The sequence below is a fragment of the Macaca mulatta genome, chromosome 19 (assembly GCF_049350105.2).
Source record: "Macaca mulatta isolate MMU2019108-1 chromosome 19, T2T-MMU8v2.0, whole genome shotgun sequence".
NCBI classification, from domain to species: domain Eukaryota; kingdom Metazoa; phylum Chordata; class Mammalia; order Primates; family Cercopithecidae; genus Macaca; species Macaca mulatta.
This window is the reverse complement of record NC_133424.1, coordinates 54,451,282-54,469,446: the sequence shown is the minus strand read 5'-3', so window position 1 is coordinate 54,469,446 and position 18,165 is coordinate 54,451,282. Positions and strand designations below refer to the sequence as shown.

The 18,165-nt window shown below is 40.5% G+C and overlaps 1 long non-coding RNA gene across 1 annotated transcript in view; it reads right to left on the bottom strand.

Moving 5' to 3' along the window:
- The window catches only part of LOC144337550 (uncharacterized), a 56,069-nt gene that overhangs the window by 22,127 nt on the left and 15,777 nt on the right, over window positions 1-18,165 (bottom strand). Inside the window, exon 2 of the long non-coding RNA XR_013410756.1 lies at window positions 666-805. This is a non-coding gene — a long non-coding RNA (uncharacterized LOC144337550). The remainder of the gene's footprint in view (window positions 1-665; window positions 806-18,165) is intronic.

The following is an 18,165-nucleotide window of genomic DNA, read 5'->3' as shown; positions in this document are numbered from 1 at the left end:
AAAAAAAAAAAAAAAAAAAAAACAGACTTTCAAAATTACTTTGCCTGACACCTCCTCAAACTGACCTCCACCTGCAGCCCCATGATCATACCAGCAGCATTTGGACATGTTTTCTGGTAGTCAGATGCTTTCCATCTCTCATTAGAAAATGTGACTCTCTCCACCCTGCATAAAGATTTCTCAGTGGAAATGAACAGACAGACACTGCCCGTGTGTTCCCAAAGAAAACGGTCTCTATAAGAACATGTGAAAGCTGCAATTATAGAACAGACAACCTAAAACATACATTATGTAGATGATTCTCACCATTCCTTTAAGAGATACATTGTAAAACATGACATTAATAATTATTCGAGAAGAATAAAGCATGTATACTCTTTTCTTAAATTAATTTTAATAAGGTGGTTCCTCCCATGTGCCAAGGCTAGGCCTCTGAACAAAATTCTCCATCTGCAGTGCCAATGCCTGAGAGGATGACATGGACTTAGGCCTGATATGCAGCCACTACTGTCTATCCTGCCCCTGATGCAGGAGAGTACCAGCCCAGGGCCCAAATCTCCTGCTGAAGAACTGGGAGAGAAAATGGAATATCCAAAGCCTCTTACCCTTTTCCAATCCACGGCAATGGGTACCAGTGTAGTCCATTTGCCCCTGAGGACACCCACCTGCTGGTCTTTGGCTTCTAAGAGTCAGACCTCACTGGCTTCTCTGGGTCTCAGCTGCTTTCACTCTGCTGAGTCTTGCTCTTTCACATGGGGGTCACTCCCCTGCCAGGCATGTCCTGCAGCTCCAGCTGACAGGTCAGCTAAACCAGAACCAAGAGAATGAACAAAGATTTCAATATCTAGTACATCTAGCTGAGATGCAATCTGTACAAAAAAATAAAGAAGTAGAGATGCACACACCTTCCCTGACAACATTGTGTCCCAAAGCAATGTCTTCTGTGCCCCTCATGAAGGAGCTCACTGTCCCTCACCACATGGGTAAGTGCTTCCAAGGTCTCTCAATTCCTCAAAGGGAGGCAACACACATCTTAACACAGTACCTCAGCAATGGAAGTGGTGATAATTTACCTTCTTTGATAAAGTTCCTGAAAAGATCCCTAGACTGCAAAATTCCCCTCTGAAAGAAGACAGAAACGGTTTTCCAACTGCACAACATTGGCCTCCTTGCTTTCAAAAAAGTACCCTTGAAAGAGCCAAAACAATTTTGCCAAAAAAAATTCAGAAATTGAACTTTCTTATTTCATATCTCACAAAACATTACAACTATTAAAAACAGAGGCTGCTGGCATAAGAATACAAATAGGGGTCAAAGGGATAGAATTGAGAGTCCAGAAATAAACACTCACCCTTATAGTTCATTGCTCTTGCATAAGGGTGTCAAGATAATTTAATGGAGGAACAATCATCCTCTCAAATAACGGTGCAGAAACAACTAGGTAAAAACATGCAAAACAATAAACTTAGAGAACTATACTTCCAACCGTATCAAACAATTATCTGAAAATGGATCAGTGAGTTAATTATAAGGTCTATAACCATAAAAACATCTTAGAAAAAGACATGGGGTAAAATTTAATGACCTCAAATGTGCCATGGATTCTCAGGTATGACCCAAATGCATGAAAAACAAAACGGAAAAATAGATAAATTGAGCTAAAGATGCAAGCCTTTTGTGCATCAAAGGATATTATCAAGTAAATAAAAAGACCAAACACAGAACGACACATAATAGTTGCAAATCACGTAGACAATGGTTTCATGCCCAGAATATATAAAGAACTGCTACAACTCGACAACAAAAAGACAAACTACCCAATTTACATAAATGGTCAAAGAACTCAAATAGACATTTCTTCAAAGAAGATATGCAAATCATCAAGAGACACCTGAAAAGAAACTCAACATCATTAGTCATTAGGAAAATACAAAGTCAAAACCACAAGGAGATATCACACTACACCTACAAATATGGCTACTATTCTTTTCACATGTTAAATAACAAGTGAAAGCCTTATGTAGAATTTGGAATCCTCATACATTGCTGGTGAGATTATAAAAATGTACAGCCACTAGGAGAAACAGTTGTGCTGGTCCTCAAGAAGCTAATCATAGAATTCTCATATGAAACAGCATCCATTCCTAGGTATATATCCAAAGAATTGAATCCAGGGACTCAAATAGGTACTCGCATGGGAATGTTGATTGCAGCATTACTCACAAAAGATAAAATATGAAAACAATCCAAGTGTTCATCAACATATGAATAAACAAATGTGGTCACACATACAACAGAATGTTAATCTGTCGTAAAGAAGAATGAAGCTCTGACATCCGCTGGAACACGCATGGTCTTTGGAAACATTATGTTAAGTGAAATATGTCAGAAACAAAATAACAAATATGTATAATTCCATTTATATGAAACATCAAGAATAGGCAAATTCATAGAGAGATAGTAGAGATGATTAAGGTCTAGGGTGGAAAATACAGGGAGTTATTATTGTTTAAAAGAAGCAAAGTTTCAGTTTAAAATGATAAAAATTTTCTAGGAAAAATAGTGGTGATGGTAACTGAACACCGTGTATGTGGTTATTTCCACTTGATTGCACATTTTAAAGTGGTTATGTTTGTATTTTAGTAGAGACAGGGTTTCACCATGTTGGCCAGGATGGTCTCGGGCTCCTGGCCTCGTTATCCACCCGCCTTGGCCTCCCAAAGTGCTGGGATTACAGGCGTAAGCCACTGCACCCAGCCAACTGTGTATTCTTTATAACAGAGGCATATAAATTTAAAGGTGCTGGCTCTCTTGGGGCTGCCAGTAATATATCACCCATAAAATGAATAATCTTGCTATTAGAAAATTCTTTTCTACTGGGAACTAAAGCCTGATCTACATGTTACTGATACATGGTAGTACTATTCAGCATTCCCTGAGGAAGCACTTCCCAATGAAATCAGGAAGTTGGCCTTTCATTATTAATAGCTGGTAATGTAAACGCAAATTTTTCTCTGTTCTGTTCTGTGAGAGGAATAGAATAAAAACAGTCCTTTAAGTCAATCACAATTATAGGCCAATCTTGAGCAATCGCCACGGGGGAAGGGGTCCCGTAGGCTGTAGATTAGCGTTAATAGCAGGGAAGTCATGCAAAAGTTTCCATTTGCCAAACTTTTGGGAATGAGGAAATGGCCGAATTCCAAGGACTGTTAGATGGTTCTATATGGCCGGATTTTAATTGTTCCTCAAATAATTCATGGGCTCTTTGTAATTTCTCTCCCTTCAGAGGTCACTCTTCTACCCAACTAAGATTATGAAAGAGCCACATCAGGGGCAGTGGAGGTAAAACAGTGGCCATAATTATAATTTAAATGTAACTTAAATTTTAACAGAGAATTATAATTTGCGATGTTCCTGGTATACAAGGAACACATGAAATTTTACCATGGGCAGCCCGTGGAGCCAGAGAGCAGCGACGCAGGTCCTGGTCAGCGGTCCCACTGCGCTTGCATAGGCACCTCTTTTTGTCTGCATGCCTCCCTCCTCCTACCGCTGGGCAGAGGCTGCTGGCCTGGAGGACCCTGTCAGATTAGACACTGCTGGCTTTTTTCCCGCTGAGCCTTTTCTAACGCACACCGCCTGCTTGGCTGCACAGCTTCGGTTTCTAATGCCTTTTCTTATCTCTTTATAAACATACACCTGACTGCCTTATTGATTTTGCATCACTGGGCAGGCTAAAAGCTCCCCTTCAAATGTCGCTTGCTTAAGAAAGGGTCCCATAGCTGTAGTGTATGCCTTGTCTTTTTTCTTATTTATTGGAGGAGGGGGCTCAGACAAAACCTCCCTTTCCCCTTTGTTATTTTTGCCAGGTGATATTGGGGCTAAGGAACTCAGGGGTGGTAAAGTAGGTGACGGTTCTTTCTCCTTCCCCTTTTTAGGCTCTTCTGCGTATAATGGGAGCAGAGTCGCCCTCACTAAAGCCCATAGCATTAAAGATTATACTGGGACCCGTTGCTCTTGTGCTTGAGGCCAGGAGATTTAGACCATCCTGGCTAACATGGTGAAACCCTGTCTCTACTAAAAATACAAAAAAATTAGCCAGGCGTGGTGGCAGGTGCCTGTAGTCTCAGCTACTCAGGGAGCTGAGGCAGGAGAATGGTGTGAACCCAGGAGAGGGAGATTGCAGTGAGCTGAGATCGTGCCTGCACTCTAGCCTGGGTGACAGAGCAAGACTCTGTCTCTAAAAAGAATTAATAATTTAAAAAAAAAAAACAGAAAAAACAAACAACAAAACAAAACAAAAAACAACAACAACAACAGAAATTTTTCTTCCCTCTTGTTCCCAAAGCTCTACGTCTAGCTTACCTTCTTTCAGGAACCATGGGTTAAATGATACAATTTGCATTAGGTCCCTTAATTGATCCTGCAGAACTGAGGCTCCAGTGACTTTAGGCAGCTGTTTGAATACTTTTTGAATACGGCTTCTGCTGTGCTGATAACTGTTGTCCCCTGATAAAAACCCTACCCTGAACAATTCCTTCGAAATTGGAGATCCCAAGCAGGCACTGATGACCTACTGACTTACTGACTTATCGACTTCCTGGCTTACCAACTGCACAGTCTTCACCTTCATTTTCAAGGGTTCTGTCGTGATTATTTGCAGCTATACCTCAGACCTGGGAACCAACATGCCAGGTCCTCACACGGGGCACCAACTGTCTACGTCCAACCGGCAGCCCCTGACCCAGCAATGGATGAACAAATACATTCAGACACAAATATCCAGTGAAAGAGCAGGCTAGGTGGCCAAGTCACTCACGGATACCTAGAAAGGTCCGGTAAAGAGTTAACAGCAGAGGCCCTGATCAGCCAATGAAGTTTGCATTTATTTAGTACAGATTAAACGACAAAGGTCTTGAGTAAACACCACTAGAAGGTAACTGACATTGCAGACCTCCCAGAAAATAGGTCCCCTGAGCATAAGATTAAATGTTGGTTTTAGGACCGCCTGAGTAAACACGATATTTAGATAAACTCCTCTACATTCCTGTGTATCTATGCCCTAAGCATTTAAGATAATTCAGCTGCCTTCAGCCAATCCTTTTACTGAAGCTATGTAAACCACCAGACTTCCAAGAAGGTTTGTGACTATTTCCTATAGCTATCTTTATAATTTTTCTTCTAAAACATTTCCCACCACCTTGACTGAAGTCCCACAGTTGAGAAGACAGGGAAAGGCATCATTAAGCAAGAAAAAGTTAGAAAAAGTTTGACCATAAGAAAGTAAAATGTTGGTCAGGTTTTTCAGTACAGATCAAAAAACGGGAGATTAGGGCCATGCTATGAGGACACTGAATGGCAGCCTATGTAATGGGAACTTCATCCCACAGATAAGAGAAGTCACTGGAAAGCTTTGAGAAGGTCACAAACGTGACAAACTGCATTTCCAGGAAGATTACTCTGACCAGTATTAGGCAAGATAAGTTGGGAAATGATCTTCAACTTTGGCAACTTCATAGAAATATCTAAAAGATCTATATTTCTTTTCTTTTCTTTTCATGTTTAATTTTGAAATCATTTCAGATTTTCTAAAATGTTCCAAAAGTAGGCAAAGTCCTCATATGCTTTTCATTCTTCTTCCCCAAATATTAACATTTAAGATATGCACCTAACAATCAAAATCAATAAATGATTATTAACACTGTAAAATGAATGCCTGTAGAGACCTTATCCAAATCCCCTGTAGGTTCTGACTAATGTTCTTCTTCTGGACCACGATCCAATCTAGTATCACATATTGCTCTTAATTGTACTGTTCTCTCAGTCTCCTTTAATCTGGGAAAGTTAGGATTTATCTTTAAGTGCTTCATATTTTTTAAGAGTATTGGTTACTTATTTTGTAGAATGACCCTCAGTTTGGACTTCTTTAATATTTTCTCATGATTAAACTCATGTTATACACTTTGTACAAGAACACCACAGGTATGATGCTGCACCTTCTCCATCCATTATATTAGAATGCCTTAAGATGTCGTTGTAGCAGTACAAGGGGCAGACAAAACTCCTCAGACACCGAGTTACAGAAGGAAGAGTTTTATTCAGCCGGGGACATCAGCAAGACTTCAGTGTCAAGAGCTGAGCTCCCTGAGTAACCAATTCCTGTCCCTTTAAATGGCTCACAACTCTAAGGGGGTACATGTGAGAGGGTCGTGATTGATTGAGGAAGCAGCGGGTATGTGACTGGGGCTGTTTGCACCAGTAATTAGATCAGAACAAAACAAGATAGGGATTTTCACAGTGCACTTCTATACAATGTCTGTAATCTATAAGATAACAGAACCAATTAGGTCAGGGGTCGATCTTTAACTACCAGGCCCAGGGTGTGATACCAGGCTGTCTGCTTGTGGATTTCATTTCTGCCTTTTAGTTTTTACTTCTTCTTTCTTTGGAGGCAGAAATTGGGCATAAGACAATATGAGGGGTGGTCTCTTCCCTTATTCGTCCCTTTTGAGACTCTCACTCATTTTATTAGTGGGAGTTCTCACTTTCATTTTCACTACCCATGTCTTCTTGCAAGACAGATCGATAATGATTTATATAGTACACTTGTGCTGAGGCATTTTGGTGAACTAAGGTAGCAATGAAGCTTTTTATCATTCAAAGAAGTACAGGTATCAAACAGGGGAGCAGTAGACAGGTACCTATTATTATTATAACTCCTATTATAAGAGTTTTAAATCCTCCTAGCACTGGGAACCATTTTCCAAACATGGTCCCAGGGTCAAATCCATGCCACACTTGCATGGGCATATGTGCCAGTTTTGTCATATCTCTAACTATGTCTTCAACTACTTGCCCTTGATTATCTATGTGTAGGCAGCAATTAGTAAGGTTAAATTTCCTGCAGATCTCTCCTTCAGTCGCTAGTAAGTAGTCCAGAACTAATCTATTTTGATAGATAGCATTTCTCATCAGAGTTTCTTGCCAGAACAGAATAGTCAAGGCTCTGCCGCTTATATTAGTGATTATTTCTAAGACAGATTGTAACCCTATGATTTGGTTGATTATGTAAATGGGGGTCCGGTATCCCCATGAGCTGTCTCGTGCCCAAGTAGCAGGCCCATAATATTGTATGATTCTCTCAGGGGGCCATTCATCATCTTTCCAATTTCCTATAGCTATGCTTCTCTTTCCACGGGAAGCATAGACAGGGAAGACCAGGAGTTTGCCTGTTTTTATGGGCAGTAAGAAGAAAGATAGTTTAATTGTGCCAATAACACAACTATCTGCCCACTGGTCAGGTAATTTGGCATAAGCTCGATGGCCACATATCCAATACAATCTAGTGGGGGCTGTCCAGTCCCAGTGGGACTCCAGGTGGGTCCACATGGTTTGCAACTTTGGGAATTTGCTAAACGGATTCCTCTCTGTTTGATTTGAACTCTACCAAGTGACTGTTTTTGTGGTACCATGATACAGTTTCTGTCCCAGACAACTAAGTCGTCCTACAGGGTGAGTGAATTCTTTTCCTTCTCTAGCTATCCAATAATTGAGGATTTTAGGACCCAGAAATTATCAGAGTGATTCTTTTGAGCTGGAAATTCATCAGGAAATGGGTCTGTAGGCACTAATTCTTGGGCTTCCCATGGTCATTGATTTCCCATTACAGTTCCTCCACATACATAACATGAAGTGACATTCAGAGACTGGGCTACATGCCTTGGCTAATTGCAAAAACAAATTTCTTGTTTTTTTCTGGAATTTCTGGTACTGGTACATTTGGTTCATCATAGATAATTTGAAACAGTGCCTCAGGAAAGTGTTTGTAAACTTCTTCTCAAACCAAGATATTTACTCGAGGATCCAGTCTGGCCCCATCAATTCCTAAGATCACACACTCCTCTTTTTTCCAGCAAGGATCAATAGTATTGGTTATTACTAGCTCTAACGGGTTACATTGTCCCTTAGTACAGGAAGGGCCATTTTTTCCTTTCTGAAGGTGGATTGGATCCTTTTCATCATTATTTTTTTCTTTTATCCAAGTGGCCTAAAGACACAAGACCAGAATTTACATTTATTTCCACACAGTCCTAATTTATGACAGATGTACTTATTTTCTGCCATATAGCCTCTTTTCTAATTAAGACAACCACACCTTATTCCTAACATTACTATTAATGATAGCACAGGTGTCAAATTTTAAGGTGACTTGTTTGGGCACCCTTTTTTTTCTTCTGTTTTGACTAACACTTTACTCATATCATTTATGAGACCCCACCAGTCCTCAGTCCTTAATCTAATTTTAAAAACTGTGGTCATGGGAGGTTCAGATGGGTCATAACACACATCAGGTTGGTCATTTCCTGGGCTACATACTTTGTATAGAATAACATTATACAAACAAGTTCTATTTAGAGTTCCAGTACACTTATAATAACTGTAAAATAATAGGACCTTAGCAACCTTTTGTCCTACCTCAGTGCTTTGATGTATACACTGGGAACAGCCCTCAGTCTGAGGAAAGTCAGTTGAAGTCTTTACTGTACAAGTCTAAATTTTAAGGAAAATGAATCCCGCGATGAGTTGTCTCATGCTTCAGCTGTGCGTGGACCAGTCAGCTTCTGGGTGTGACTGGAGCAGGGCTTGTCGTCTTCTTCAGAGTCACTCTGCAGGGGTTGGCGGAGCTGCTCCCGTCCACATACCACTTACAGTCTACTGATGCTTAAGGATGGTCTCAGAGTTTGGGCCTGCTAGAATAAACTGAGTCCAATACCTCTACACAGTTATGTTCAACTGGGCTCTCTGTTACAGGGAACAAGGTGGTGGGGTTTAGAGTGTTGCAAACTTCAACAGTTATGTGGAGATTTTCACATAGCAAGCTTTGGTACTTGGTTAATCTAGCATTTTTTAACCAATGATGTCCTTTGGTATTTGTTAAAGTTACCACAGCATGGGGGGCTTTATATTCCGGTTTTGCCTAAGGGTTAGTTTATCTGCTTCTTGTGCTAACAGGACCTTTGCTGCTAGGGCCCTTAGACCTGGGGGCCAGCCTTTGTTAACTCTGTCTAGTTGTTTTGAGAGATAGGCCACTGGCCTTGGCCAGGCCCCACAGTCTGGGTTAAAACTCCAACTGCCATTTTTTCTCTTTCTGACACCTAGAGTGTAAAGAGTTTTGTCAGGTCAGGTAGTATCAGGGCTGGGGCCAACATGAGTTTTTCTTTTAACTCTTGAAAAGCTCGTTGCTATTGGTTGTAATAGATGTAGTTTATCTAATCTACATTTTTATTAACTGTCACCTACTAAAATATTGACTCAAATTCTGCAGCTATTTGATTTCAAACTTTAAATTGATCTGGTATTCCTTGTAGGACTCCAATTGTGTCTAAATAGACATGAGAGTTGAAAGACCCATAAGGGGCTTCTCTCACTTTATGATGTCTTATTAGTATTATTTTTCCTTCTGGTTGATGAAATGCCAGGGTGAAAGGGATAGCCAATTGGACTAAAGTACAAGTGCCACTCCAGTTATTCAGCAGAGTGCCTAGTAAAGCTCCACCACAATACCACCATACATCCACTCAGGGATGAAAAAGGACTGACTGATTGATAAGCTCTTGAAAATTCTCAAGCTCACTGCATCCTTTCAAGTCTCCAAGGAATGCTAAGTTTCCTCCTTGTCGTGAGAGACACGAAGTGAACTTAGTGCTGGGAGACAGAAGCTGGATGGCCCTCGGGGGCTGACCCACAGGGTCTTTTGGATATAGCAGAGAGAGCTGGGCATGACTTATTACTCCAGGCTGTAGAATCCTGGAAAAGAGCTATCAGGCAGCCTACGCCTAGTCAACTGGAGGACCACCTTAGTGGAAGGGGACAATCTGGGCCTCTGGCCTGCCATGTACACAAGCATAACAATTGCTTTTGTTTAATGTGCAAATGGAATATTTGATCAATTTTAACCAGGCATTTGCATCTTGATATCCTGTCTTAATTGCTAAAGTTTGTTTTAAGTCTTTAACTTCTATGATCCTCCAGTAAAATGAATGTGTGGTTTTAGGGAAATTACAAAAAGCAGTTGGGGCAGTCCATCCTTGCTCTTTAGTGGTCCACAGAACATTGGATCAACTATGGCATGAAAGCTGTACATCGGGGTGCAACACTCCTGGTTGGCACTGGGGTCTTTATCGAAATCTCCCTGGATTAAATGGTCCTAGTTTACTAATGTCTAGGCTGAGGGGAGTCAGGAGGGACAGAAGTACTTTTCTGAAGTAGAAAGCTGTCTTTGACTTGGCAAGTCCTCACAGGGTGTAACAAAGCAAGCATTAAATGCAATAGGTTGAGGTGAAATTGACTTGGTTATATTAATAACTAGATGGTCAGTAATAGAACAAGGAAAGAAGAAAGAGTAATGGAATAGATTAAAAGAGTTAAATTTTTCTTAGCTTTAGTTTTGTAGGGTTTTCATCAGGCCTCTGAGCCCAAGCCAAGCCATCGCATCCCCTGTGACTTGCACTTATAAGCCCAGATGGCCTGAAGTAACTGAAGAATCAATCACAAAAGAAGTGAAAATGTCCTGCCCTGCCTTAACTGGTGACATTCTACCACAAAAGAAGTGAAAATGGCTGCTCCTTGTCTTTAGTGATGACATTATCTTGTGAAATTCCTTTTCTTGGCTCATCCTGTCTCAAAAAGCTCCCCAAATGGGCACCTTGTGACTCCCACTCCTGCCCACCAGAGAACAACCCCCTTTGGTTGTAATTTTCCTTTACCTACCCATTTCACATAAAACAGCCCCACCCTTATCTCCCTTCGCTGACTCTCTTTTCAGACTCAGCCCGTCTGCACCCAGGTGAAATAAACAGCTTTTTTGCTCACACAAAGCCTATTTGGTGGCCTCTTCACATGGATGGACGCGCATGACAGTTTTCCCCTGGGACTATGGCCCACGGCTCTGGAGGGGTTGGCGCTTTCTTGACTTGGCTGTGGTGAATCCATTTTTTTTTTTTTTTTTTTTTTTGCTGTATGAACAGCAGTCTTGGTGGTTAGCAGCACAAGGTAGGGTCCTTCCCAGGCTGGCTCAAGTTTTTTTTCTTTCCACCTTTCGATGAGAATGTGATCTTCAGGCTGGTGTTGGTTTACTGGAAATTCTAGGGGTGGTAGATGTGCTAAAAGACTTTTAGGTTTTTTTTTTTTTTTTGTGAGAAAGGAAAGTGGAAGATAAACCAAGTATATAATTTTTAAGAAATTGACCTTTTGTTTTAAATGTGGGGACCTTGGCAGCGGACTTTATAGTCCTTAGTGCCTTTTTACTGAGAAATTTCCTTTAGCACCTATTTTTATTAGTTTTTAAACCAAAGAAAACCAAATACCATTTTACATTTAACAATGCTTCTTGTATAATTTTTACACCAGATAAGCTAAATTTTATCTTTATATTAGTGTGTTATTAATGTTAAACCTAATTTTAATAAAACCTTATAGACATATTTATTTAGTTTTTATGTTTGACCATAAGGTAAGGTTTTACAGACTCTTTTTAATCTTTTATAATTTTTGCTAAAGAGCAGGCTGGTGCTTTAAGAAAAGCTGCTATGCTTTTACTTTAATGTCCAGTTCACAGAAAAACTGGATGATACTTCTTTAACTTTAGCTAATATGTTTACACAATGTTCTTTACAATTAACATTTTAAAACTTGCTTAAACTTTCAAAATAATAATTTTTAACTTTTTAATGTAGGTAAAAATGTACATTCTTATGCCTCCTTATAATCCTTTTACCAAAGATATATTTTGCTTTTCTTATATACCTTGCACATAAACTGCTTTTTTTTTTTTCAATTGTTTTACATTCAGGAGGTCTAATTACTTTTAAATTATACAATATTTTTGCATAAATTCTTTTTTCATACGCTTTTTTTATAACCTTTCTTTTCCCACACCCCCCCCCCACGACTTTTACCAGCAATTTCTTTTTTGACATGCCTTCATTTTCAGACTTATTACAAACATTTCTTTTTTTAAACAACCAGTTAATTTATTTGAGGACAAGAATTTACCACATAACACTCTTTTTATATAAATTCCGTCCCCCCTTTTTTCTTTTTTTATCCGAAGATGATAACCTTTCTTTTCCAAAGTGAACCTTTTTTTTTATGTCTGTGGACTAGACTGTCTAAGGCCACAGATTAGAAGTTACTATAATACATGTCACACTGTTAACTTTTAGCAAACTTTACTTTTGTTGAAAACCTGGTAAGTTTGGGATTTTAATTATCCGTTGCTATTAATAACACCTTGTTTTGTCCAAATTAGAATTGCTATAATGGCTTTTAAAGGAACAGGGTACGCTTTTTTTTTAACTACTTATATATCTCTCTCTTTCTTTCTCTCATTGACTTCCCTTTTGCCTTTGTCTCTTCCTCTCTCTGCCTCTGTCTTTCTCTTTCTCTCTCTCCTTGACTCCTTTTTTGTCTGTCTCTTCCTCTCCATTTCTTCCTCTCTCTCTCGCTTTGCCTCTTTTCCTCTCTGTCTCTTTCCTTTCTCTCTCTCTGCTGGTCTTTCCTTGCCTCTGCCAGCCACTTATGCTGCTGTTCTCTCAACCACTGTGTGTTGGGGGCGGGGGATCTAAAACAAGCTGGTCTGGGTTCCCTGGCTTACAGGTTACCTTCTGCCATACCTTTGAAACAAGGGGCCTGTACATGCTTCCTTCTAATGGCCGACCTACCTCTAATGCTGGCCAGTCTATCTTATACAAAGTTTTAAGTTTTTCTGGTGTCATAGTACTCCATAGTCTCCCTTAAATCCTTTTTTGGAAATTTTTCAACATGGTTCCTAGTGCGGTGGGCTTACTTTTTGCCTCACCCATGTTTGCTCTAGACAAAACACCACGCTCACAACACATGCACACCACAAAACAAAAAACGGGTAAAAACAGCACACACACACTTTTGTAGTTTACACCAAACCAAAATCTGGGTATCCAGAAACCCAAGCCAGGTCAAAACCAAAACCAAAGTGTCAAGCAATCCAAGTCAAGTCAAAAACAAAAACCAAAGTGCCGATACAGGCACACCGTGGGTGATCAGGCCACGCTCCCACTCAAATGGAGTAGGCAAGTTCCCAAGACCAGTCCTGTCAAGCAATTCAAACCAAGTCAAAACCAAAACCAAAGTGCCAATAAAGGCACACCATGGGTGATCAGGCCACACTTCCACTCAAACGGAGTGGGCAAGTTTCAGAGACTAGTCATACCAAGTTTTAGATGCTCAGACTCCAAGTGCCCATTCCTTCCCGGTGTTCAGCGACTGCGTTGATCCTGCTTGGGGGCCTGCCACACACTGCTCTGGTGAGGCGTTCCACAGGGGCAAATGCCTACCCGGGAGCCCTCTCAGGATCCGTGTGGATTGGGCTGGTCGGAGTCCTCCGCAGGGATGTTCCACAGGGCAGGCTTAAGCCGCCTAAGGAGCTGCCTACACCATCCACCATTCACCTCACTTCCCGGTCAGGGAACAAAGAAAGTAACAGGAGGAGCGGCAGACAAAACTCCTCAGACACCGATTTACAGAAGGAAGGGGTTTATTCGGCTGGAGGCATTGGCAAGGCTTCAGTCTCAAGACCCTAGCTCCCCAAGGAACATAAAAAGGACAATTCCTGTCCCTTTTACGGGCTCATAACTCTAAGGGGGTGCATGTGAGAGGGTCGTGATTGATTGAGCAAACAGAGGGTACATGACTGGGAGTTGTTTGCACCGGTAATTAGATCAGAATGAAACAAGATAGAGATTTTCACAGTGCATTTCTATACAATGTCTGCAATCTATAAGATAACAGAACCAATTAGGTCAGCGGTCCATATTTAACTACCAGGCCCAGGGTGCGGAGCCGGGCTGTCTGTCTGTAGATTTCATTTCTGCCTTTTAGTTTTTACTTCTTCTTTCTTTAGAGGCAGAAATTGGGCATAAGACAATATGAGGGGTGGTCTCCTTCCTTATCGTTATCTCTGATTACTGGGGATGTTAACTTTGATCACTGGGCTAAAGTTCCTCCACTGCAAAATGACACTTTTCCTTGAAAGCATTTTTAAACAACCAATCCTTGGACGACACCGCACATCAGCCAAATCAGATACACTTGAGGGATGGTACAGGCATTGGTAGGCTTTAAATGCCCTATAAGTGACTCTAATCAGTATCCAGAATTGTAAACCTATGGCTTAGACAGTGAAGATTAGAATCCTGAAAATCAGCTAGGAGACCATTCCTAAGGTTCTCTTTAAAAAAAAATCTAATTCTAAACAAAAGCAAATACATGTGGATTTAGGCATGGACATATGGTAGAGAAATAGAGGAAAAATAGAAATCACCTGATGGGGAAAGAGATGAGTGAGTAGACTGCAGTCCAATTTGAAGAAAAAAAAAAAAAAAAAAGGCACAATCAGGTGTGATGACACTTGCTTGTAATTCCAGTATTTTGGGAGGGAAAGTGGGTAGATCACTTGAGCCCAGAAGTTGGAGACCAGCCTGGGATATCACCAGCCTGGGTGAAACCCCATCTCTAGAGAAACAAACACAAAAAATTAGCTAGGCATGGTGGCACATGCCTGTGATTCCTGCTACTCAGGAGGCTGAGACAAGAGTATTGCTTGAGTTCACAAGGTTCAGGCTACAGTCAATTATGATCTCGCCACTGCACTTCAGCCTGGGTATGAGAGTGACACACTCTCTCTTTTTAAAAAAAAAAAAAAAAAAAAAAAAAAAAAACAGTAAAAATAATGTTCTAAGGTCACATCTAGTACAAAAACTGCACCTTGTTCTGTGATGTTTAGATGCCATAATTAAAATAGAACATGGAGGTGTTTCCATATGAATAGCTGAAAGATTCTCTACTTTTAATGCAACTGCATCATATTCTATTGTGTAGATACAAGGTAATCTGTTTAGTAAGCATCGTGCTGGTAAAAGTATAGGTTGTTCCCAATATTTTGCTGTTAGACAAACAATACAGTGAATAACCCTGATTAGGCATCATTTTTCATGACTGGTAGTGTGATAAATTTTTCCCAGTAAAGGTTGGAAGGCAAAAATATATAATTTTAAAATTTTGACATGCATCGAGAAATTTTACTCTATAAGGTTTGTACATATTTTTATGTTCCAAGAAAAGTAGGGGAGGGTAATATCACCTCAGTTGCTCTCACACAAATGTCCTGAGTGACAGGACTTGTAGGCACACAGGCATACAGCCATATCCCTGGTGCCCACACAGGGCAGGGGCATCTGGATCCTGGGAAGCTCCAGGAAAGGTGAGAATCCCCTCTAGAGGACACCCTGTTGAGGATCAGAAAGGGGTTAAGGAAGTCCAGAGTTTACAGCAGGTCTTAAACTAAGGGAAAGTTCAAGTGGAGGGCACAAAGGTTCAAGGAGGTGAGAAAGTGCTAGAGACTGATGGAAGGGGAAGGTAAAAAGCTCCAGGGAAGCTAGGGGAAGCACATCAGGGCTCTCCACTCAACTTCAGCATTGAACTTTGTAGTGGTCGTGCTGTTGGGGCTCTGTGAACTCTAGAATGTTCAGCACTATCTGGGGACTCTACCCACTCAAGGCCAGCAGGACTTCCTTCCCCAGCTCTGACAACCAGCAACCAGCAACTGGAAATGTGTGTAACTGTGAAAGAGAATGACACCCACTGGGTTATGTTAAAAAATTGATGTAGGGAATTCTGTAGATATTGGGAGAAAAAAATACACAATGTAAACCCAAACCCCATTCTGATTCTCTCACCATCTTAGGGCCATCTTGTCTGTCTTTGAATGGTAGCATAGTGATTTTTGTATATTTTCAAAACTGTATACTGTTGGATCATTTTTAAAATATGAATAAATCCCAAACTGGATCAAGTAACTGGACACTGCTGGAGTCTCACTTTTGGCCAGGAGAGCTGACAACATCCTGCTCCCCCTGGCCTGGACACTGTCTGGCTCAGGGGACTAAATGCTCTCTTATTATGGAGAAAGATGTTTTGAACATTCATCATTCACTCATTCACCTCTCACACCCGTTGACCTCTCAAACCTCTTCCCCACTCGTGGATTTCATTCTCAATTTACTGAGCTCCGTTTCTGTCCCTCATCCATTTCAACATGTGGTGGGTCCAGGTGGTGGCTTCTGACCATGGTTTTGTAAAAAACAAAAAAACAAAAATAAAAATAAAAAAGACTTTCAAAACTGCTTTGCCGGACACCCCCCTTCAACTGACCTCCACCTGCAGCACCATGATCATACCAGCAGAATTTCAACACTTTTTCTGGTAGTCAAATGCTTTCCATCTCTCATTAGGAAACGTGACTCTCTCCACGCTGCATAAAGATTTCCCAGTAGAAATGAACACAGAGATACTGCCTGTGTGATCCCAAAGGAAATGGTTTCTATAAGAACATGTGAAAGCTGCAATTATAGAAAAGACCACCTAAAACATACATTATGTAGATGATTCTCACCATTCCTTTAAGCGATACATTGTAAAACATGACATTAATACTTATTCTAGAAGAATAAAGCATGCATACTGTTTTCTTAAATTAATTTTAATAAGGTGGTTCCTCCCACGTGCCCAGGCTGGGCATCTGAACAAAATTCTCCATCTTCAGGGGCAATGCCTGAGAGCATGACATGGACTTAGGCCTGATATGTAGCCATCCCTGTCCACCCTGTCCGTGCTGCAGGACAGTACCAGCCCAGGGCCCAAATCTCCTACTGAAGAGCTGAGAGAGAAAATGGAATATCCAAAGCCTCTTAGCTTTCCCCAGTCCACTGGAATGGTTACCAGTGCAGTCCATTTGCCCCTGAGGACACCCACCTATTGGTCTTTGGTTTCTAAGAGTCGCACCTCACTGGCTTCTCTGGGTCTCAGCTGCTTTCACTCTGCTGAGCCCTGCTCTTTCCCATGGGGGTCACTCCCCTGCAAGGCATGTCCTCCAGCTCCAGCTGACAGGTCAGCCAAACCAGAACCAAGAGAATGAACAAAGACTTCTATATCTAGTATGTCCAGCAGAGAACCAAACTGTACAAAAAATAAAGAAGTAGAGTTGAACACAACTCCCCTGACAACATTGTGTCCCAAAGCAATGTCTTCTGTGCTCCTCATTAAGGAGCTCACTGTCCCTCAAATAAAGGTGCAGAAACAACTAGGTAACCACATGCGAGACAATAAACTTAGAGAACTGTATTTCCAACCATATCAAACAATTATCTAAAAATGGATCAGTGAGTTAATTATAAGATCTATAACCATAAAAACATCTTAGAAAAAGACATAGGGGTAAAACTTAATGACCTCAAATGTGCCATGGATTCTCAGGTATGACCCAAATACATGAGAAAGAAAAAGGAAAAATAGATAAATTGGGCTAAAGATGCAAGCCTTTTGTGCATCAAAGATATTATCAAGAAAATAAAAAGACCAAACACAGAATGAGACATAAAAGTTGCAAATCACATAGACAATGATTTCATGCCCAGAATAGATAAAGAACTGCTACAACTGGATAACAAAAAGACAAACCACCAATTTATACAAATGGGCAAAGGACGCAAATAGACATTTCCTCAAAGAAGATATGTAAATCATCAAGAGGGATATGAAAAGAAACTCAACATCATAGTCATTAGGAAAATACAAAGTGAAAGCCACAAGGAGATACCACATTACACCTACAAATATGGCTACCATTCTTTTCACATGTTAAATAACAAGTGAAAGCCTTATGCAGAATTTGGAATCCTCATACATTGCTGGTGAGATTATAAAAAGGTACAGCCACTAGGAGAAACAGATGTGCTATTCCTCAAGAAGATAATCATAGAATTCTCATATAAAAGAGCATCCATTCCTAGGTATGTACCCAAAGAATTGAATGCAGGAACTCAAATAGATACTCGCATGGGACTGTTGATTGCAGCATTACTCATAAAAGATAAAATATAAAAACAATCCAAGTGTTCATCAACACATCAATAAACAAATGTGGTGACACATACAACAGGATTTAAATCTGCCATAAAAAGGAAGGAAGCTCTGACATCCGCTGGAATATACATGGACTTTGGAAACACTATGCTAAGTGAAATATGTCAGAAACGAAATAACATATATATATATATAAAATTCCATTTA